General features: G+C 37.8%; 1 protein-coding gene and 1 pseudogene across 1 annotated transcript in view; one reads left to right on the top strand and one right to left on the bottom strand.

Moving 5' to 3' along the window:
- Ccdc148 (coiled-coil domain containing 148) overlaps positions 1-23,086 on the bottom strand; it is a 301,801-nt gene that overhangs the window by 216,324 nt on the left and 62,391 nt on the right. The gene's annotated exons all lie outside the window — the stretch shown is intronic.
- On the top strand, positions 7,416-11,101 carry LOC104850167 (annotated as a pseudogene).

Raw genomic sequence — 23,086 nt, 5'->3', positions numbered from 1 at the left:
TTTTTGGTTGGGTCTTTTCCTGGGTTTGGAATCAAAGTAACACTTGATTCCAGGAATGAATTTGGAAATATTGCTTCCCTTTCAATTTCACTGAAAAGTTTAAAGAGTAGTAGCAGTAGTTCCTCTCTAAATGTCTTGTAGAATTTAGCAGTGAAGCCATTAGGACCTGGGCTTTTCTTTGTTGGTTAGTTTTTAATTACATTTTCAATTTCACTGATTGTTATTGGGGTGTTTAGAATTTTTTTTATCTTCTTGGTTCATCTTTGGTAATTCATATATATCTAGAAATCTGTCCATTTCTTCTGTATTTTCCATTTTATTAGAGTACAGGTTCTCTAAGTAAATACTGATGACCCTCTGGATTTTTTTTTCTGGATCTCTTGTGACTTCACCTTTTTCATTTTTAATTGCATGGATTTGAGCCTTTTCTTTCCTCTTTTTGACAAGGTTGGCTAAGGGTTTATTGATTTTATTTATTCTATTGCAAAACCAACTCTTTGACTCATTCATTTTTTTGTATTGCTCTCTCAGTCTCCACTCCCCTTTCCCTTTAGTTTCTTGCCTTGCCTAATTGATTTACTGTGTTGGGCATCATGATGTTGTGACCTTCCTTGTCCTTTTGTAGGGTATTGTTTAGAATTGTTTGGAGTACTGGTTTGGTATTCATGAAGTTTCTCAGGTGTTCTTTTTCATGGAAGTATCTTATTTCCCCATCCATTTTGAAAGAGAGTTTTGCAGGATACATCAGTCTAAATTGGAGGTTGTTTTCTTTTAGGGCTTGAAATACCTCATGCCAGGCTCTCCTTGACTTGAAGGTTTGTGTTGAAAAGTCCGCTGTGATTCTGATGGGCTTTTCTTTGCATGTGATTTGTTTCTTTCCTCTAAGTGCTTGCAGTGTTTTGTACTTCTGTTGGGTTTCTGGGATCTTGACTATTGTATGTCTAGGTGTAGATTTTTTTTTTTTTTTTTTTTTTTTTTTTTTGGATCATGGCTAGTTAGCATCCTATAAGCCTCACTTATCTGTATGTCAAATTATTTTCCTCTGGGAAGTTTTCTGTTAATTCTGTTATCAGATTTTTTTATGTCATTTGTACTTTCTCCTGCTTTTTCATGAACTCCTTTCAGTCTTATATTATTGTTCTTTGTATCATCTAGGAGCTGTTGGATTGATTTCTCATGGTCCTTTACCATTTTTAAGAGATCTCTCCTTTCATGGTTACTGACTGCCATTCTGTCTTCTATATCTGATATTCTATCTTCAGAGTGAGTCATTCTGTTGTGTATACTTTCAAGAGAGTCTTTTTTATCTTCTGGATATGTATCTGAATCTGTTTCATGGTTTCCATTTCTTTCCTATGCTGGGCATTCATGGTTTCTATCATGGTCCTGAAATCATCCATTTGGGGAGGCGGGGTCTGTTCCTGTTCTATAGTCTAATCGTGTCTTTCATTCTGCTCACCATCTCTGTAGTTATCTGGAAAATTATTTTTGTTTTGAATTTTCCTAGAGCCTGGTTGATCTGTTTTGTATTTTCCTGTGCTCTCAGTTCAGGGAGTCCTGGTGGTTGATTTTCAGACTTTTCCCCCTCATTTCCCCTAGAATTTGCTGTTGATGAACTGGAAGTCTGTATTTTTGCCTTGCTTAAGTACTTTCTCATTTTTATTTTTGTTGTTGGTACTGTCCTTGGGTTAAAACTTCAATCTTCCAGATATAGCTTACCATTAGGTTTTGAGTCTCTAATAACTCAGAGACACTCTCATTTTCATAACATCAGTTAGGACAATGGATTAAATAAATCACAACACCTTAGCCCAAGTGATACAGTCAGCAACACAATAGCATCAAACACAGTTTAGAAAATTACAATTTGTGGTAGTTATTGATCTATCACCTTTAACCATGTGAATTAAATAAAATAAATCAAGGACCAGCCCAATATATGTTTATAGTGAATAAACTCTTCAATATAGAAACTTTACCCTTCAAGTTGGGGACTCAGAAGGAGTTGGAAAGAGGAATCCATTGGTAGAAGGATAGGAGAAAGTTTCAAGTGAAGCCAGAGGACACAGGAAGATCATGAAAACTCCAGGAAACTGTTGAAGACAAGAGGGAAAGACAGAGTGCAAGAACAAAGACAAGAATAGAACAATTTAATGGTAATAGGGAAGCTATAAATTGTGCTCACTTTCCTTTGAAACTGGCAATCAAAAGAGGAGAAAAAAGAAAGAAGAAATCTGAATTAGGACAGAAACAGCAACAAAAAGGGAAATGGAGAACAACGTGGGAGAGGGAGAGATTGAATGGGAAAAAGAAAAAAGAAAAAATGAAGAATTTGAAGAGTGGAAAAAATTTTTTAAATTAAAATTAAGAGGAAAAGAAAGAGAAAAATAATTTTTTAAAAATTTAAAAGGCCTCCTTCAGGTTATGTCTCTTTTGTCCCAATAGATAATGTGGGCAGCAGTGTGCAGATCTAAGTCAATTAGTCTCAGCAAGTCAGCAGCAGACCCCTGAGAATCAGGCTGAATTTTAACTGCAAGGCCTAAATTGCGCTCTCTGATCTCCTGAAGAGTTAAACTCAGCAAGATTCTATGGCAGGTTTTAGCTGCCCTTCCCCTGAAGATAGTGGCGCCCGAACAGGGACCTGCACTCGGCGATTTTCATGGGCAAAGTGAAACGGACCCAGGTCGCCTCGGGTTAAGAGGGACAGCAATCCGTCGGAGCAGCGGCTGCGCCTGATCCACGCAGTGGTAAGTAAAGGCAACCAGGAAGGTTGATTACTCTCGCTTGCTTGTGTTTATAGAAAACAGAAAGAATGGGACAAGGTCCGTCTACGGACTCTATTACCCACGCCATCCAGAAAATTTTACAGACGCAAGGAGTTAAGGCAAGCAAGATTCAAATTGCATCCTTCGTACGCACGATGGATGTTATCTGTCCCCGGTTAAGGGACAAAGAAACCATAGATGATGAAGTTTGGCAAAGAGTAGGTAAACAGATAACCAAAGCATTAGCTGAAACTCCAGACAGATATCCAGAAAATGTTTTTTCATTTTGGGCCATGATATCGGCAGCTCTAGGTAATGGACCCCCCAAGGAAATCCAACAAGCCCTTAATGAAGTTGAGGAACATCTCTCTGAGGAAAAGGAAAGACGTAGTACATGCTCGCAGGCATCTGAAGGGAAAAAGAGCAATATAGAGAGACACAACATGGCGGCAGCTGCAGCAACAAGTCTTTTGGAAGCTCCTCTTCCAGTTTCTTCTTGCTGTCTTTATCCTGCGCTGCCCACCTCTGCACTTTCTCTTTCAGCTCCGCCTACTGCCCCTCCTCTATATGAGGAAAACCTGCCTTCGGGGCCATTTTGTAAAGAGAAATTTCCCCCCGAATATGGCCATGCAGGAGACTTCTCTACTACTCTGGTAGAAGGGCGCTTCACCTCTCTATCATTAAGTCAGAAAAGAAGTCCATTAGAACAGTGCTTATAGAATGCCTTGGATAACAAAGAGAGCACTGAGGAAGTCCAGCGACTCTTCCCTGTTTTTGAGTTGCAGGGCCCACAAGGCCTATATAGAGAGTATAGACCCCTTGAATTCAAAATTATAAAGGAGTTGAAACTAGCAGTTAGTCAGTATGGACCTTCAGTGCCATTCACCATGGCCATTTTTGAGAGTCTGGCTGGGAACTGGCTTACACCTGGGGACTGGAAGGCAGTCAGCAAAGCTGTCTTATCAGGAGGAGATTACCTCCTATGGTTGACTAATTATACCGAACAATGCAAAGTGACTGTGCACCGCAATCAACAGGCAGGAGTAGCTTTAGCGAGCTATGAGATGCTTGCAGGAGAAGGGCTCTTTGCTACTACTCAGGCCCAGATGCAATACGAGCCACCAGTCTTTGACCAGATTGCTAATTGTGCTAGACATGCCTGGCGGCAATTGCCCAGCACAGGTGATCTAAGTAGCAGCCTGAGCAATATCCGCCAGGGCCCAAATGAGCCCAATGGTAAAGACCCCACAACATCTGAAGGGTCTCAAGGCATAGTATCTCCTTTACAAGAGGCTCTTAAACATGCCACAGCACAAGGGGAGGAAATTTTTAGACTATTCCCCATCATCATTCAAGTAGAGGGACCCCAAGGGCCGATTAGAGAACATCACCCTCTTGAGTTTAAATTGATTATGCACCCCCAGTTGGGGAAGGGGTTTTTGCTTGTGTTTTTCCACAGAATGCTGATCAACCGCAGTGGATCCTGGAGCATTTAATCAGACAGATTAACACAAGCCATGAAAAGGACCAAAAACAATCTTCTGGTGTTACTTCGTGGGATATTGTTACAGACTCTGTTAATCCCTTAAAGATAAAGATTGTGAAGACTCCTCCTAAGAGCTAATTCTTCCTGCTTTTCCATCTTATGTGCTTACATCCACAAATAGAAGGTTAATAGTAAATGAGACAGAAAAAAAAATATTAGGAAAGCTATAAATAAGAGTTATGCTTTTGCATCTTGTTAAAAACAGCTAAAGAAAGATATACAAGATCAGAAGGCCTAAGTATATAGAGAAGGTGTGTGGAAATCATTTACAGTCAAGAAGAGTTTTCATTCCTTTAACCCTAATTCTACAAGAGATCTCTGTTAATTTTGATTTGCAAAAATCTTGACTAGTCATAACAACAAGATCTTATAATTCAATTGGCCAAAACCATCTGAGTGCACTCGTTAAAACTGTCTTATATGTTTGTCTGTCTTAAGTGTTATATGTTTGTCTGTCCTAAATGTTCAAAGATGTTTGTATGTTTTTTGATTAAAATGATGTCAAATATAAATAGATTATTGATATCTACAATCTGGATTTATAGGATCAAATAAAAAATTTAAAAGATAATATAATCTTCAAGTTTGGATATGCTCCTGTTGGTAAATAAAGAAGCAGCTGCTCAGAAAATTTATTCTGATCTTTGTTCACTAATGGGAGCCATCAGGATAATTTTCATAGCCTTATAAAAAAGATATGCTTTGTTAAATATGTTGTTAAGAGTCTATATTGGTTATCTAAGGTCTGAATTACAAAAATGTTATTGTAACATGTTTGTGATGGTTATCATTGTAGTTTTGATGGTTCTTTGTATTTGTAATTGTTATATGCATCATAAAATGACAAGAATGTATCAATCTTTTGTGTTTCGTCATGGACAACTTGTTATGGCCGTCTTACAAATTCCCGTTCAGGTGTGGATTCCTTTGAATACTTCTAACCACTTCTCCGCTGTTGTTTGGGCACGGATTTCTTCCCCTTCTTGCAGAAAAAGAGTGGCAGATGCCGTGGCGGCGGGCATCATCACTGGCATCATAACCTTGGTGTCTGTCATCACCTCCATAGTGGCGTTGCTGCGCATTCAAGGATTGCTTAATCCACATTTTGGAACTGCTATTGCTGTGCTTCAGGAAGAGGTGGAACTCATACAGGAAGAATTAGAAGGATTATGGGCCCACGGCCGGTTGGCCTGTGATCCCCGTTATGTCAATCTCTGTCTCACGCCGTTTTCCATTGTTAATCATTCCCAAAGGCTTTTAGAGTTATCTGCTTATATGCATGGTCCCTGGAATTCAACCTCCCTTAATTATATCAATTCTCTTACTTTAGCCATAGTTGTATTGAGCTCCATCCAAGCTAAGCCTGTTACCTTGGATATGGATTTCTTAGCTGAGGCTTGGGAGAATTTGAAACGCTTGTTTTCCCCCTCATGGCTTCTAGTCTGGGGAGGAATATTAGGAGTGTTATTATTGCTTGTTATTGGATCTTGCTGTGTATATTGCTGTTGGCAACAAGGGCGTTATCGCTATGAGCATTTGGCCTTGTCAGTAGAGGCTGCCTCGGCTGGCAACAAGCTGCGTGTAGCCATTTATTTGACTCAGGCCCGTCGCGCCTGATGGAGCTCACGTTCATGTTTTCCACCCTTGGGGGACCCAGAGATGGGTAAGGAATCGAGCCCATACCTACCAACCTAAGACAGGCACAAGGGACATAAGCCCTTCTGCTGATGACGGGTAAGGAGTTATGGTGACTCGGCCGCCTAAGACAGGGCCCCTTTGGCACCTTCCTGATTCTCGCGCAAGAACAGGAGCATGTTGCGGGCATGTAACGTCGACTCCGTTTGCCGTTGCCTTCATTGCTGCTTTTGTTAAAAAGGAAAGGAGGAATTGTGGAGAACCATAGATCCACCCCTCTGCCATTTTATGATATAGCCTATGAAGCCATTTTGTATTAGGTTTAGTTTTCCTGTAGATCACATGATATGTTCCCGTGGGTGTTTGATGTATCCTTATAAGGTAATAATCTGTTCTCTGTATGCTGATTGGTTGAATTATGGTATATATGTTGCCACCCCTTCCGGGAGAGAGAGCAGGGTAGAGATCCAGAGATGAGGAACTAAAGTAAACTCCTTGTGTATCAAGTGTGTGCCTCTTTGCTCGCGTCGCCAGTTCAGGCCCCTGTAGTCACAGACCGAGTTGCCCAAGGCAATCCGGCTCGCGACAAAGATAGTCCAGGTTCCTATGGGAGGTGGTGATCCCTTCAACTTACCAACTACTGTGGTCTGGTGTTCTTTTATTGCAGTTGTTCACTCTGCTCTATCTTCTGAAGCTCAGTACAATGGCCTTTATGACCACCACAGAGAGTGGGGGAGTGGGATTGTGACACTGCCGGGGCACCCATCTGGTTTGGTAGTCCTCACAGGTCTGCTCCACTTGGAGGTCCAGGGTGCTGGGGGTGGTGAAGTAACCTATCTTCATATCAATTACAACCTCCCCTCACCCTTCTTGAGCTCAGCCCTCAGCACAAAATAAGAACATACACACACAGAGGAATATAGAAAAACAATGCAACAAAAGGTCCCCAGGGTCTCCCAACTCTCCCAAGGTAGATCCATATAACAGCAATAGAGAGGAAGGCAAACATCAGGTATTGGAGCTTTATGAATGGATTAAAGAATTAAAGGTGAGTTTAAAGAGGACATGACCCAAGAGTTTATGGAATTAGCATACAAAATCAGCAATGTGGAGTTGATAAAATAGATAAAAACCTGGAAGTGTGGACCAAAATGGTTCAAAACATGAACAAATTTATAAAAGGTATAGAACCTACAAAAAGTATCACACAGAAATATCAGATATAAAAAATTTTATAGCATTACAAACTGCCAAACTGACCAATGTAAAGACAAAAGGACAAAATGGTAAATTATGAAAAAATACTCAGAAAAGTCTTAAAAATGATAAGAGGAGAAAAATAATATATCCAACTAGATAGCACCAAGAAAACCTATCTAGGGCTAAAGTTAGAGAGAAACTAGAAGATAGCACACATGCAAAAATATATTTCTTTACAGAAAGCATAATAGAAGTTCCCAAGTATAAACATGTTCAGCATACAAGTAAGTGAAATTTATAGAATATAAATAACTATGATGATAAGAGAAGATCCTCATGATACATTATAATTAAAGTGCTAGATGTAAAAAAAAAAAAATCTGTCAGAGAAAAGCATAAAAAATCACATATCAAAGTAAATCCATTTCAATTACAGCCAACTTCTCAACACAAACTTTGAAGGTCAGATGATTTGAGAGAAGTATTTTTAAGACCTAAATTTAAGCAAAAACTTCTAACCCAGATTAATATAGGCAAAAAATAAGGGCATTCCATGAAAAAGAACAACTCAGAAATTTATGAACATCAAACCATCACTCCAGAAAATACTTGAAAATATCCTGGACAGAGATGATGAAGTCATCAAAGTCAAAGATCTAGATGGAATGAATACCCTAAACAAAGCAAATAGATAAACCAAAAAAGGAAAAAACAAAAGGAGTCACCAACAGAGAAAGAGCACAATGATAGGAATAAATCAACACCTCTCAATAAGAACTCTCAATGTTAGTGGCCTCAGCTTCCTAATTAAAAGACACAGATTAACAGACTGGGTCATTTAAAAAAAAAAAAAGGAACAAACAGAATCCAACAGTCTGCTGCATTTAAAGAACTCATTTAATTCAAAAAGATATTCATAGACTAAAACTCAAAGGATTGAATACAATATTTCATGTCCCAGGACCCTGCAAAAAGCAGGGTTATCAACTATATTTTCAAACAAAGTAAACTTCAACTTAAAGGTAATAAGAAGAGGCAAAGAAGGTCACTACATACTAGTTAAGGGATAATCCAACAAGAAAAGATAACTCTTGTAAATATATGTGCATCAAATACTGGAGCACCCAACTTTATATAACAAATATGCTGGACCCAAAAAATCAAATATATACCAATATAATCAGAGGAAGACCTCAATACCCCAATTTTATAGCGATAGATCATCTAAATAAAAAATCAACAAAGAAATATCAGATTGGAACCACACCCATGAACATATGGACTTTATAGATATCTGTAGAGTTTTCTACCCTACTACATATAATATAGTACACAGTCTTCTCTGCAGCACAGAAAAGTTTCTTGAAAATAGAACATATACTAGCCCACAAAGCCTGCTTAAATAAATATAAAAGAATCAAAATCATCTCATGTTTTTTATTAGAAAATTGTGCAATGAAACTAGAAATTAAACACAAAAGAAACTGGAAAAAAAATTTTGGGGGTTTTTTGAGACAGGGTCTCACTATGCAGTTGAGACTGACCTGGAACTCATTATGAATCCCAGGCTGATCTCAAACTCACAGCAATCCTCCTGCCTCAGCCTCCTGAGTGCTGAGATTACAGGTATGTGCCACCACGCCTGGCTGAACCACAGAAATTTTAGAAACACCTGGAAAGCTAAAAACACACTCCTGAATAACCAATGAGTCACATGAGAAATCAAGGAATCAATTAAACAATTTCTGGAAGCAAATGACAATATCAGTACAAAACACCAGAACCTATGTGGCATAATGAAAGAGTTCTAAGAGGGAAGCTCATTGCAATCAGCACTCACATTAGAAAAGCAGAGAGCTCAACAACAACAACAACAACAAAAACCTAATGGGGAACCTCAAGATACTTGAAACACAGCAAAAATTCAAGCCCAAATTGAATTAAGGAGGGAAATCTTACAGACCAGAGCAAAAATTAATGAAATTGAGACAAAAAAAAAAAAGAATCAACAAATTGAAGAGCTCCTTCTTTTGTTTGAAAAAAATGAAGTGAACCCTTTACCAAACTTACCAAAAAAAAGAAAATACTCACATCAATACAATTAGAAGTGAAAAAGGTAAAAGTCACAACAGATAAGCACCATAATTTAGAAGACAGTCACTACTATGAAAACTTGTATTCCAATAAATTGAAAGTCTTGAAGAAATAAACAAATTCCTAGACTTATATGAATTACCAAAAGTAAACCAAAAGACGTAAAATTTTTGAACAATCCAATAATGAGCAATGCAACTGAAGCAATAATTTAAAAAAAAAAACACTACCAATTAATAAAAAGATCAAGACCTGATGGATTCACTGCTGAATTCTACAAATCTTTAAAAACATATCACTGCTACTCCTCAAACCCTTCAATGAAATTGAAAAGAAAGGAGTGCTTCCCAAACCATTTCTGGAAACTAGCATCACCCTAATTCCAAGAACAGACACAAAGACCAACGAAAAAGAAAACCTCAGGGACAACCCACTTTCTGGTCCCCCTTCTGTCTCTTTTAGAAGTTTTCTTTCTCTCAATAAATTTTTCCAGCTCTTATCCTCCATCGTTCCTATAATCCGTTCTTCAATTTTAGAGAACACAGATTTGCATTTTGGAAAACTTGTAGTTGTGGGAGTTACATCTTTTCCCCCATATTATTTTGGAGGTCCTCCACTGAGATTACTAGTTGGAGGAATTGGAAGAGGAGCCTAAAGGAAGGGGTTCTCGAAAACACTGGAAGGAGAATATGTTTGAGCCTCTTGTTGATGCAAAGGATGTCCTAGAAGAGGTTTCACGCCTTATATCTTCTAAACAAATAGCTGCAGGTAAGACCAAGAGAATGGAAGGAATTTATCATTTCTTCATTAATAAGTTTCAAGAAGAAAATAAATGTAAGAGGAAAGAATATATTTCACAGCTAAATCAAAGAGAACAAGAACCAAATTTGAGAGAGGGATAAACATGTCAAAGAATGAAGCGGTCCCAAATTCTACCTCCTGTGAATCATGTAATTTCAATGTTGTAAGCAAAGAAAGCTTTAACAGAGGAGGAGATCCCTCTACTTGGTGAGAAAAAGGAATTACCAAGTATATTATGCCAAGGTATGAGGAAGAAATTGACCAAAGGAATGGCCCCAAAATTTCACCTGAACCTCTTCAATGTACACTCATAGAGCAAGGGCCATGTGAGGACACAGGAAGTAAGTGGTCATCTACAAGCCAAAAGAAAGGCCTCAGGAAAAACCAAAGTTAATGACATCTTAATAGTGGACTTCTAGTATCCACATTGTGGAAAAAAATTAATTTCTGTTGCTTATTACCCCAATTTATGACTGTGATACTTTGTTATGACAACCTAGTAGACAAATGCTTCAGAGAAAATCATCTTTGTTAAAATTACCTGAAACTTCCAAGAGCTGGAAGAACTCAATAAGAAATGCAAAAAAAAAAGAAGAGAAATTTGAAAATACTGAAAAAGAACTTTTGAACTCTAAAAGAGAAATCCCTAAATTTTCAAGAATCGAGAACAATTACTTTAAAGAAGGATTGGGGACTTCAAGCTTGAAAAAGTGACCTATCTGAAAAAACAACAGATGTTTAAAAACTTAACTGAAGAGAGTCAATAAGACAAAGAAGGCATCCACAAGTTGAACCTAGAGAACTGAGATCTAAAACAGTTAGGAAGCTAAAGCATCAAACTAAACTAGGAAATGCACTCCTGAAAGAAGAAAGAAAATCGTGTTATGAATTAGAAATGGAAAAGATTTGTTGTGATCTCAATGCCATCAAGAATGAACTGAGAGTAGAGAGGACCCTGCAAGCAAGAAATAACAGAGCCCCTGAGTTGCTTAGGAAACACTTTGCTTCAGTGGTCAGGTCATCAAATTCCTTTGACCACTTTTCTGGGGAACTTTTTTAAAATTAAAAAAGCCTTTCATTAGGGAAGTTATTCAGCCAAACCAATGTTCATTGTACTACTTTGTGTATTGCTCAAAATGTATGTAATAGAATATAATTTTCACTGAATCACAGTATCTGTAAAACATACAGATGTTAACTTCAAAGCTTCTGTTTCCTTTTTCTAATGAAGTTGTTGTGAGACTCCAATGGATTTGAAGCCTCAGAAATCTTTTTATATACACATAAATATTTATAGTATATATGCATACATATTTTGTTTTCTCAAAAACACAGTGATTTGCCAGAACATTCACAATAAAAATAAACAGTTATTTTGTGATCTTGTGAGTAATATATTCTTGACCCATGAATATCTTCCATTGTGTTCATGGTTGTTAACAATAAAAGTCTTGTTTATGTGTATAAGCAGAAAAAAAAAGAAAACCTTAGGTCATTCTCCTTAATCAACATACATGCAAAAATCCTCAGTAAGATATTAGCAAATAGAATATAGCACATCATTAAAAGGATCATACATCACAACTAAGTAGGTTTCAGCCAAGGGTTGCACAGATGATTGAACATACACAAATCAATACATGTAATCTACCACATAAACAGAAGCAAGGACAAAACCACATGATCATATCAATGGATGCAGAAAGAGCTCTAGGCTGAATCCAACGTCTTTTCATGATAAAAAAAAAATGTTAAAACCTGAACAAAATAAGTAAAAGGTCTTTACCTGGATCTGATAAAAGCCAATAGCCAACATCATTTTAAATAGGGAAAATCTGAAAGCTTTCCCTTTAGAATCAGGAATAAGACAAGGATGTCCACTATCACCATTTCTGTTCAACATAGTACTTGAAATTAGGTAAGGCAATTAGGCGAGAGAAAGAAATAAAAGTGATGCACAGAGGAGAGGAAAAGTCAAGTTACTATTTGCAGATAACGAGATACTATACATAGAAGACTCAAAGAATTCCATCATGAAATTCTTAGAATTAATAACCAATTTTATCAATTCAGCAGATGCAAAATCAACATACAAAAAACAATAAATAGCATGTGTATATACTAATAACAAACTCACTGAAAAAAAATGGGAAAACAATACCATTCACAGTAGCATCAAGAAAAATTGAATACATCAGAAAATGAAGATGTCCCCAGTTCCAGGATCAGCAGAACCAATATTGTCAAAATAACCATTCTCCCAAAACCAATATATAAACAGGATGCAGTCCCAATCAAAATACCTAAAGCATTCCTCACAGTACGAGAGACAATCTTAAAATTCATATGGAACCAGAAGAGACCCTGAATAGTAAAGCAATCCTGGGCAATAAAAGCAAAGCAAGAAGCAACATAATACCTGACTTCTAGTTATACTATGAGGCTACAGTGATCAGAATGGCATGGTTTTATCACAAAATCAGATATGTGGGTCAATGGAACAAAATAGAGGATGTAGAAACCCTCAAATATATTCAGCTATTTGATATTTGACAAAGAGGCCAAAAATAGATTTTAGAAAAAAATAATGTTTTTTAGTTAGGAGTGATAGTGCATGACTGTAATTCCAGCACTTAGGAAGCTGAGGCAGGAAAACTGCTGTGAGTTCAAGGGCAGCCTGGGCTATACAGTGAATTCAAGTCAGCAGACTTACATAGTGAGGCACCGTCACGAAAAAATAGCCTTTTGGGGCTGGGTATTTAGCTCAGTGGTTCCACCGCCTACCTTGCAAGAAAAGGACCATAGTTTGATCACCAGTATCAACAAATAAACACAAACAAAAATAGCCTTTTTGGCAAATGTTGGTGAGATAACTGGCTATCCATAGGCAGAAGATTGAAGCTGGACCCACATTCCTCACCATCTACTAAAAAGTAAAGTCAAAATTGAGAAAAATTCTAAACATTAAAATAAAAACAGTGAACCTACTGAAAGACAAATAGGTAAGACTCTTGAAGTAATAGATGTAGGCAAGGACTTTTCAACAGAACTCTAATTGCACAAGAACTAACAGCAAGAATCAACAAATAGGATTATATCAAATGAAAAAGCTTCTCCACTGCAAAGGAAACAACCAACAGAGTGGAGACAACCTACAGATTGGGAAAACTTCTGCCAGCTGAGAAAGAAGCTCTCAATTTTGTATTTGCCTTTAAAAGTTCATTACACTGAAACAGGTGCATAGCTGCACTGTTTAATTGTGTCAGCTCTGGTTGCTGGCCTGCTGATTTTCTAAAAGGTGTCTCCCTTCATGTGTATTTACGTGAATAGCAAAACTGCTACACGAGGATAAAAATTCAGCATTCTCTAATTTGAAACTTTCTGGAAAATGCCAGTGTTCTCAGTAATCCACCATCCAAGGGTCTCTGTGAAGCAAAGCACATGGACTCGCCAGCATTTTGGCATGCCACAATCTCCGGGTGCATCCCCAGGAACAGACTTTGAGATACTCATGGAACCACAATGATGACTGAAATCAGTGCTCAAAATGAACCCCTGTGAGGCTGCCAAGAACTCACAATCCATCCAGGAAGCTGCATGGAGCTCGATCCTGTGTGCTGCACAGTCTTAGCCCCTCACGGACATCCTCAATATTGTAAAAAATGTCAACTTTTCCAAGTGGATTTATATGATCTCAACTGAAATGCCCAAGGTTTTTATATGAAAATTGGCAAACTGATTTCAAAATGTGTGCAGAAATAGAAAGACAAAGAATAACCAAGTGAACTTCGAAGGAGAGCAATACTGGAAGATTTACAGTACCTTGTAGAGCTTCCTGTGGAAGCTTAATTCCTGTGGAATTAAGATTGCATTACCAGAGCAAGGATGGGAAAGGTTGGTAAACACCATAGAGACAAGAAACAGATCTAAACATACATGGTCATCTAATTTATGACAGAGATAAGTCACACTGCTGTGCCATGTGGGGGGAAATACCTTCAATAAATGGTCCGGGTCAGTCAGATACTTACGTGGAAAAAAAATGATTCTGGACCCTCTCCTGCTTCCAAAAATTCACAAAAATTATCTCCAGATAGTGCAAATATATACTCAAAAGATGAAAAAATTGAGTATTTCAAAGGATAACATTTATGATGCTAGATTTGACAAAGATTTCTTTAAAAAATACTAATAATAAGTGGAAATGAAATAAGTTGGGAAATACAAAATCAGTATCTTCTGATTTAAATGGCAGAATTGAGGCAGGTTGCCTGATGTGAGGGTGATAACATTAAACTTCTACTTTTTATTATATGTCCATGGCTAACTGACACCAAAAATGCGTACCCCCTGAACGCCCCCTGGCCGCAGAAGCCGTCTGAGAGCCGTGCCTCGTGCCACGTTTTACATGGGCAGGGCCTTCGTAGTGCGCATCCCATCCCATCATTTCAGTGGATAGGTGGAGAAGTAGATTTTACTCCAGACCTTTAGGCAAAAGTGGGTTTTTGGTTGTTTGGGTTGTGTATTTACCCTCTTGGTTATTGCTTTTAAATCTTAAATATTAATAGTGTAGGCCACAGACACGACAGGCAAATGAACAGGGAAAAAACCAATGGAAAAGTGTTCAAAAACTCCTCTGTTACATAATAGGCTTCTGAATGTATCCCTGTGGTCCAAGGAGAAGGCTGGAGTAGGTAACCAGGAGATTCTGTGTCAGCTACTACAGCCTTAAAACAAAGTTGGTGACTCTTTGGACTTTAAAATTGCTCCTATGCAACTTATTTTATGTTTATTTAATCAAATAAACAAGCGTGTTTTTTCCATGGAAAAAATTACTATCTTCTGTTCATCCACAGCTACCATTAAGGGAGTTAAAGGCAACCACAAAAATAAGAAAATTAATTTTCCAAATAAATATAAAACAAAAGACTTTGATCTGGAATATATTTTAAAACACATATACATCAATAAGAAAAAAAGGCAGAAAACCCAATAGAAAACAGAGTAAAAACTTGAAAAGGCACTCTATAAAATAAAAGGATACCCAAGTGGCTAATGAATAAATTAAAACATACCCCACTTTATTCTTTAAGAAAATCCAGTCTTAAACCAGAATGCAACACCCCGTCAGGTACGCTAGCTTAGCTAAAATGAAAAGGGAAATGTCCAATGCTGGTCAGAAAGCAGAGCAACACTGACATTCACATACTGTTGGTGGAAGTACAAACTGGTGTATCTTCTTCAGAGCAGTCATCATCAGTTTGACTACTATGACGTAGCTATTCTATTTCTCCTCACATCTGCTCATTAGAAATCATGCAGTTGCCAGGTGTGGTGGCGCACACCTGTAATCCCAGTACTCAGGAGGCTGAGGCAGGAGGATTGCAGTGAGTTAGAGAGCAGCCTGAGCTACACAGTGAGTTCCAGAGCAGTCTGAACTACATAGTGAGACCCTGTCTCAAAAAACAAACAAAAAAGTGTGCAGTCATCAGAAGATATGTAAAAAATTTTCATAGCAGCATTATTCTTCGTGTCCCTATTTTAAAGAATGGGCTTATGTGACTGTGGAGATGAGAAATCTGAAATTTGTAGAGCAAGCTGTGGACTTAGAATTTCTATGCTATAGTCTCGGGGCAGAATTGCCTCATCTCTGGGAATTCTCACATTTGCTCCTAAGGCCTTGAGACTTAATGACTAAATGAAACCTACCTACAGTATACAGATTAAAGTAAGCTTTACTTCCAGTCACTAACTTTAAATATTAATCACATTGTGCTCCCTCCCAGGAGCATAAGCTCATGTTTGACCAAACGTATTGGCTCAGTTGTTTAAGCAACAATATTTAACCATCACATTTATGAGGTATGATCAACAAATATGGCTTATGTTTAATTTTTTTAAATATTACAGTAAAAGACACATTGCCATTAATCACCCTCAAGATATAACCACTTGCTTCAAACATACTTACCCCAGTCACTCTCTAGAACAGATCTGTAAATCCTTTTAGCTGTTATGGCTGCCTCAATGTCTTGAACCAGTTCAAAATATTTACCTGCATTTGAGACTACCCAAAGAGTATGATCTGAGTGCTCCTGTCTATGTTTCAACTGAATCCCCAGGAGAATCATATTGGGAGGAGGCCTGGAAAAAATTACTAAACCTTGGACAGGGGATTTAGCTCAGTGGTTCTGATGCCTGCCTCACAAACACAAGGACCCGAGTTGGATCCCCAGTACCAAAAAATAAAACTACTAAGCCTTGAAGTTTTCACCCTAAAAAATGGGATTAGTGGCCTTAGAGAAGAAATTGAAGGAAGTGTGTTTGTCCTTCCTGTCATATGAGGATGCACACAGGCACTACCTTTGAAGCAGAGAACAAGCACTCCCCAGCCCCTCTTTGCAGCTTGATCCTGGATTTTCCAGCCTGTGGAACCGTGAGCAGTAAGTTTCTATTCATTAATCGCCCAGTCTATGGCATTTTGTTATAGTAGCTCACATGGACAAGACACTAGATATTTACTAATGGTAGAATAAACTGAGGCATATTCACAAATTCATTCGGGTTTTTTTCTTGTTGGGTCTGGGATTGTAAGGTGGAACATTCAGTAATACTAGTGCCTATGTGGATCTAGAAAATTATACTCTTAGTCCTATGAAAAGGAAAGTGTGTAGAAGGAAAAGTGTGTATAAACAGCAGGTATCTTTTTTTGAAGTATTAACTTAACTGTTCCAACATATCTTTTATAACTACTGTCTGAGGTTAATTTGGCATGACAAAGTGACAAAGTCAAAAAATTTGATGAGAGGGGCTCAGCTAATTTTAAAATCAAATCTGAACATTTTAATGATAACACAACATATTTCACATATAAAAATTACCATAAAACTATTATAGAAGACAAATGATACACCAATTACATATAAAAATTCCAAAGCAAGATGATACAAAATAAGAATAATTCTTATTTAATAAAAATGTGTATGCGTATATATAAAAATGTGTACCTAAATAATTGCAAAGCTATGCCTATACACAATAGAAATAGTCACAGTGAATACTATTTTATGATTGTTTATCACTGACACAGAAAAATTGCAAGTGTAGTATAAAGAAATTTATTTTCTAAAGGAAGTTTCCATTTCAGAGTAAGTTTCTCCCTAATTCCCCACTATTCCAAATACTTGAAGGTATCTTTCCTACAACCAAGAACATTTTCCCATACACTATATAAGCACCAATAAGAAATTTACTATCAATAATATTACTATTAACTCACCTTGAAATGTCATTCAAGTTTTGATAACTGTTCCAATAATGGCCTCTATTAGCAAACAGCTCCAGTTAAAAATCAAGCATTGTATGTAATTGTCTTATCTTGTTAGTCTCCATCCGTCTGGAAATTCTACTCAGTCCCTTTGACTTTCTTGATTTTGACACTTTGAGAATTATATGGCAGTATTTTTGCATACTGTCTTTCAGTCTGGGTTTGTGTGGCATTTTCCCATGCTTAACCACTTAACTAGTTCAACTATTTAAATACAGGGTGACCAAAAATTGCATATTTTTTCAATTTCATAACAAGAAATATAAAAAGAACAATTTTATTATATTCATTCAATATAAGAACTGATTGGTTGAAATCACACCTGTCTAAGCGATGCTCAGGATAGCCAGTACGTAAATGAACACTCTGCCTGCATGATGCTCAGGGTAAACTGTGAAGTGCTTAAGCCAAGTTATACATCTGTAGCAGAATTTCTACAGAAATGACACCGTGCTCTCCTCATTACATCAACCTGGCTCCCATTCACCCATTATTGGTGATGTTAACTTTGAACATTTAATTAAAGCAGTGTCTATCCAGTTTCCAATTTTATTCCATAAGTTACAATGTTATTATGGTTTTTTGTTTTGTTCTTGGTACTGGGGATCAAACTCAGGACCTTGTGCTTGAGAGGCAGGTGGTGGCACCACTGAGTTAAATCCCTGGCCCTATAGTTCTTTCTTTTGATGCTCAAATCACCCCAAATTTGGACAGGGGAAACTTCTTCAAGCTGGCTTCCATGTTCTATGTTTTGTAAAAACAATACTCATGTATTAACTCACAGTTCTATGGATTGCAAGTCTGGCATGGTGTGACTAGGTTCTTTGCTCAGAGTATGACAAGGCTGAAATCCACAGACAACCAGACTGAGTTCTTTTCCAGCGACTTAAGGGGAAATCCATTTGCAAGTTCATTCTTGCTGCCAGTCAAATTCAGTTACATGAAGCTACAGGATTGAGGTCCCCCTTGACTTGCTTATTTTTGGCCAGAGACTGCTGTCAGGTTGTTTACATTCATTGCCATCTGTCTAGGTTCCTCCTTCTTCAAGACCAGCCATGTACTTTTATTCGCTTGTCAACTGCCCATCTTATGTAGAACTTCTTGATTTCCTTTGGGGATTCTGGACTCAGATTTAAAGGTACTTATGATAAGATCAAGCACTCTTGGATAATCTCACATCTTAAGATCAACAATCGGAAATATTAATTACAACTCCAAGTCTCTTTTGCCATGTAATGTAGCACAGTCACTAGAGGGCTCAGCGTATTCAACTCCTGGATGTTATGTGTGGTGTGCACACTAGAGGGCAGGCAACTTGGGGGAGGGTCGTTTTAAAATTTGTCCTATTACAAAAGGGAGAAAGGAAGGGACAAGGGAAGAAAAGTGAAAATAGAAGAAAACAATGGAAACAAAGCTTTTGTACATAGGGAGGAGAGGGGAGATGGGATAAAATTTAAATTTTTAAAAAATTTTTTGCCTGTTACATATGTAAAATTGCTAGAATAATGCCTGGGACATAGTAAGAACTATGCATGTATTATTAGCTATTATCTGACAAATTCATAGGGCTTTTTAAACAGCAATTTTACAGTAACAGCAAGAGTATGGTTAAATAACAATAAGTTAATATCAATACAGAAATCCACTGGTAGGACCTTCTGGCAGTTGACTGGTAATGCGGCTGAAAGTTCCATTTCTAGGAATTCATCCTAATGAGATAGTCTGAGGTACACAAAGATATGGAAAGAAGATATTAACTATGGCATAATTTATAAGAAATACTTTGGTGAAGACCCAAGAATCTCTTTAGGGGATTGGTTAAATAACGTGGCATAAGTATTGAAATATTACAAGGCCTTAAAAACAAACAATAAAGAATACATAGTGGTGAAAAACAGTGACTGAGAAAAGACATTCTCGTGTCACAAATGAAGCAAAAGAATTACCTAATTGCTTACCTAGTCTTTGTATAAACACTGAGTAGATAACATCTTTCCTTTCTCTCTCGGGCTACACTGTAGTCAGGCTCCTAAGACTTACAGAGTTCTCCACATTGCCATAGGGCAAACACAATTTCTGGCAACTTCTTAGAGAGCTTCACCTCTTGACAGCCTTTTGGCAAGATGGGGTCACTTGAAGAGGAAGGGAGCATAACCTATCTCCATCTGTCTGGTCACGCCATTTGCCAGAAAGAGGGTATCCTAGAAAAACAGGCCTTTGCATCTGTCTCCTAGGTTTTCTGCGCTGTGACCTCATCCAAAAGGCTTTATCTCTACAGACAAATGGTGTGCTCTGGTTCTTCACTTCTAGAGTTTTGCCCCTTTTCTACCAAAATGGGTAATTTATACTCAGTTAAGATTTTCATGTACATGGCTTTCATTTCGCTTTAATGATGTGAGGCAGCCCAGTGGGCACAAAATATGTATTAATAGAAAGAGGAAGAGATACAGAAGTGACCACTAGGAGAGTACCTGTAGCATGCATTATAACACTACATAAGAGCTTCTATCAGTACTATTTTATAGGCAAGAAAACTGAAGCTCAGTGGAGCTGAATAACTTGTCCAAAGATGCACATTTAGGAAATGGCGAAACCAGGTTCTGAAGCAACTGACTCCACCCTGTTCACCATACTGGAGATTGCTGACTGGTGATACCATACTGGCACTTCTTTAAAAACTCCCCAAGAAGTGTTAACGATTGGCCTACTTCTCTGACCTCCTGCCATACACATCACTGCATCCCTAGACATGAAGGCAAATTAATCATATGCATATTGCATATGCTTACAGAACAGATTAGTTTTTCTCCTAGGCTTTTTTCACCTCCAGCCTCCCAGAACTTAAATTGCAAATGAACACACAAATTGTTAACTGGGAGCTCCATTTAAATGTTCAAGCTGAACCACAAGTTTGCACTGAACATTTTTTCCCATTGCTCGCTCAAACCACAAAGAGATATTCTAAATACCATAACGTTTGGAATTATCATCTCTTCATAGACCCTAATTCCCAGGCTGATTTCTTCTCTCTTACTATTCTCCGACGTTCTTTATAGATATGAAAGCCCACACCCCTAAAGTCACCAAATTGCCCATTCCCTTTTCAGGGATTTCTACTCATACATCTCTCCCACACTCTTTCCCAAATATCCTACCTTTTCCCATATTTACAGAATTATTCAATATGCGTTCACCTTTATGCATCTTTAATTTCCACCCATCTCTAGCTCCAAGAATCTTCTCCATGCTTATTCTACTTTTTGCCAACCAGTGTTCGATAATCAACTCTACCCCAGCCCTATCCCAGCTATATCACAAGTGTCCTTACAAGGGAGAAAAAAAGGAAAACAAAAATGCATATATGGTATGGAGTTGTGTCCTATTGAAATATTTCTTATAGTGCCTTCCTTGTTTTCTGGCACTACATAATTTTCCAGGCTTTTCCTGTGCATTATTGGTTACAGTCCTGGATCAGCTATTTTTTCAAAGAGTCTAGATTCTGTAGAGAGTGGTATTTAGAAGACAAGATCTAGGTGCCAGATGTGCTCATGCCTACTGGAATGACACTTCTTGTTCCATCCAGTAGGCAGTACTAAGAAACACACACACACACACACACACACACACACACACACACATCAGTATCTACAAATGCACAATGATATCTCCAACTGGGATGCCTCCAACAGTTTAGGGTTCATTCTATTTTCCTTTTTTCTTTCTATATTTATAACTCCTTTCTCCAGCAGCAAGAAACCTGGCTCCCATTGACCTTATGTCTTTTATTTGAACACCTCCCTGAATGTACTCAATCTCCCACTTCTGATCTCATCCATCTTCTACACCAATGCCTACATTGACCCTTTGGGATGAATCAACCCCCGACAGGTACCCCCCCTAACTCCACCCACCTAGGCCTCTATATTTCCTGGCAAGTTAGACTCCTTCCTCACTCTGACTCCCCAGGCTGGCTCCTGCCCCACTGCATAAATTCTCCACCTCCTCCATTTGAGTTTCAAGATCCCAGACCAGGCTGCTACTCTGTGTTGCTGCTTTGTTGCCCTACTTGATACTGACCCACTGCACCAGGTCACCGCACATACAGTGTTCCCCACCTCACTCACTTGATATCTGACACTCATACAAGCTACCCCTGCATGGGGATGCTATCCTTACCCTGGTTTGTCTCTGCAGCCAGTGGAAGTCTGCCTCCCTAGACAAACACCCTCCTTTCCACCTGGGGGCCCCAGTTCGGTAACCATAGCTCCCTTCTGCATCCAGTGTAAAGCTCAGCTTTGTTCTTCGCCCATCCACTGAGTTTAGGACTGATTGTCAGGGAAGGGAAGAAAATGAAGGTAGTCAGTAGAGGGAACACTATTTCTTCCTAATCATGTACCTCAACAGAAATTCTCTACTGTGTTGCCATTATGATTTAATACTCTTCTATTGACAACTCCAAAGGTGTCTGATAGTCAAGTTAATTCCTTTTACAAGGAACTGCACTATTAGAAAGGAGCTAGTCAACATTTTTCTGAAGTCATTTTGCTCTAAGAAATTGAAATATGTATTTATTAAATTAAAGAAAGCAATTACATTCTAAGTTACCACAAATATGAGTAAACCAGTGGCAAAGGAAGAGAGCAGTATCCGGCATGGCCATCAGACAGGAAAAATATTGAATTTAAAGCATATAAGTTTTGGAGTTAGAATGGTGACTTTAAAACCCAGCGTAAGCAAGTCCCTTAACTTTTTAGGGGGTGGGGGTAAGTGCTAAAAGTGCCCAGGACTCAGGTGTGTTAGACAAGGGCTCCACCACTAGGCTATACCCAGCCCTCTTTTATACCTGTGCTTTTAAAAAATGTTTCTTAGATGTTTATCTTAATTGTTTTGTTTTGTTTTTTAACAGTGCTGAGGATCAAACAAAAGGCCTCTTCATGCATGTTAGGCAAGTCCTCTACTATTGGGCTACATTTTCTGTCTTTAAAATGAAGGAAATAGTGATACCATTTAGAGTTAGCATTTTCTCAGACAACATTTGGTGTCAAAAATATCAGCAAAATGTTAGCTATTAATATTTTTTAGAGTAGTCATAGATGCTTGGAAACATGTTCCAAGACTCTGTAATTATAGACCCTGAGCTCAGAAACAAACTATTAAAATGTAGGCAATGTCATCTAGGTTGGTCATTTGGCACTAGTGTCATCATAAATGCACAGGAACAAAAATAGGTCTGAAAATTATATGGATATATTTACATCAAATATTTATACTCTTCCTTAAATATGACATTTGAGATGCACAAAATATTTAAATTTTCATAGAGTATTTATAAATCTCCTATCATATATTTGTGGGCACTGGAGTGAGAAATAACTCTAGCTAACATAATATGTTTTTAATTCTCTCTACATAATGAGGAAATAAAAGCAAAGACTAAGAAGTCTTTTAAGAAATTTGATTTTAACCAGACCTTCTTTAAAAAGAACCCAGAACAACAACAAAAAGTTTACATATGATAAAATTCATACAAATGCAGAACATGAATAAATTGTCATAAATTGAGCTGACCCTATATCAACATAAATTCTCAACCCACATTCTCATCTTTTTAAAAGTCTGATCAGGGCTGGGGATTTAGCTCAGAAATTCTGCTGCCTGCCTCAAAAGTGCAAGGACCCAAGTTCAATCCCCAGTACCAAAAAAAAAAAAAAAAAAAAA

This window comes from Fukomys damarensis, unplaced genomic scaffold (assembly GCF_012274545.1).
Source record: "Fukomys damarensis isolate Sample0158 unplaced genomic scaffold, DMR_v1.0_HiC HiC_scaffold_26, whole genome shotgun sequence".
Classification (NCBI taxonomy): domain Eukaryota; kingdom Metazoa; phylum Chordata; class Mammalia; order Rodentia; family Bathyergidae; genus Fukomys; species Fukomys damarensis.
Note: the sequence above shows the minus strand (reverse complement) of the source record. Positions and strands in the feature narration are given on the sequence as shown.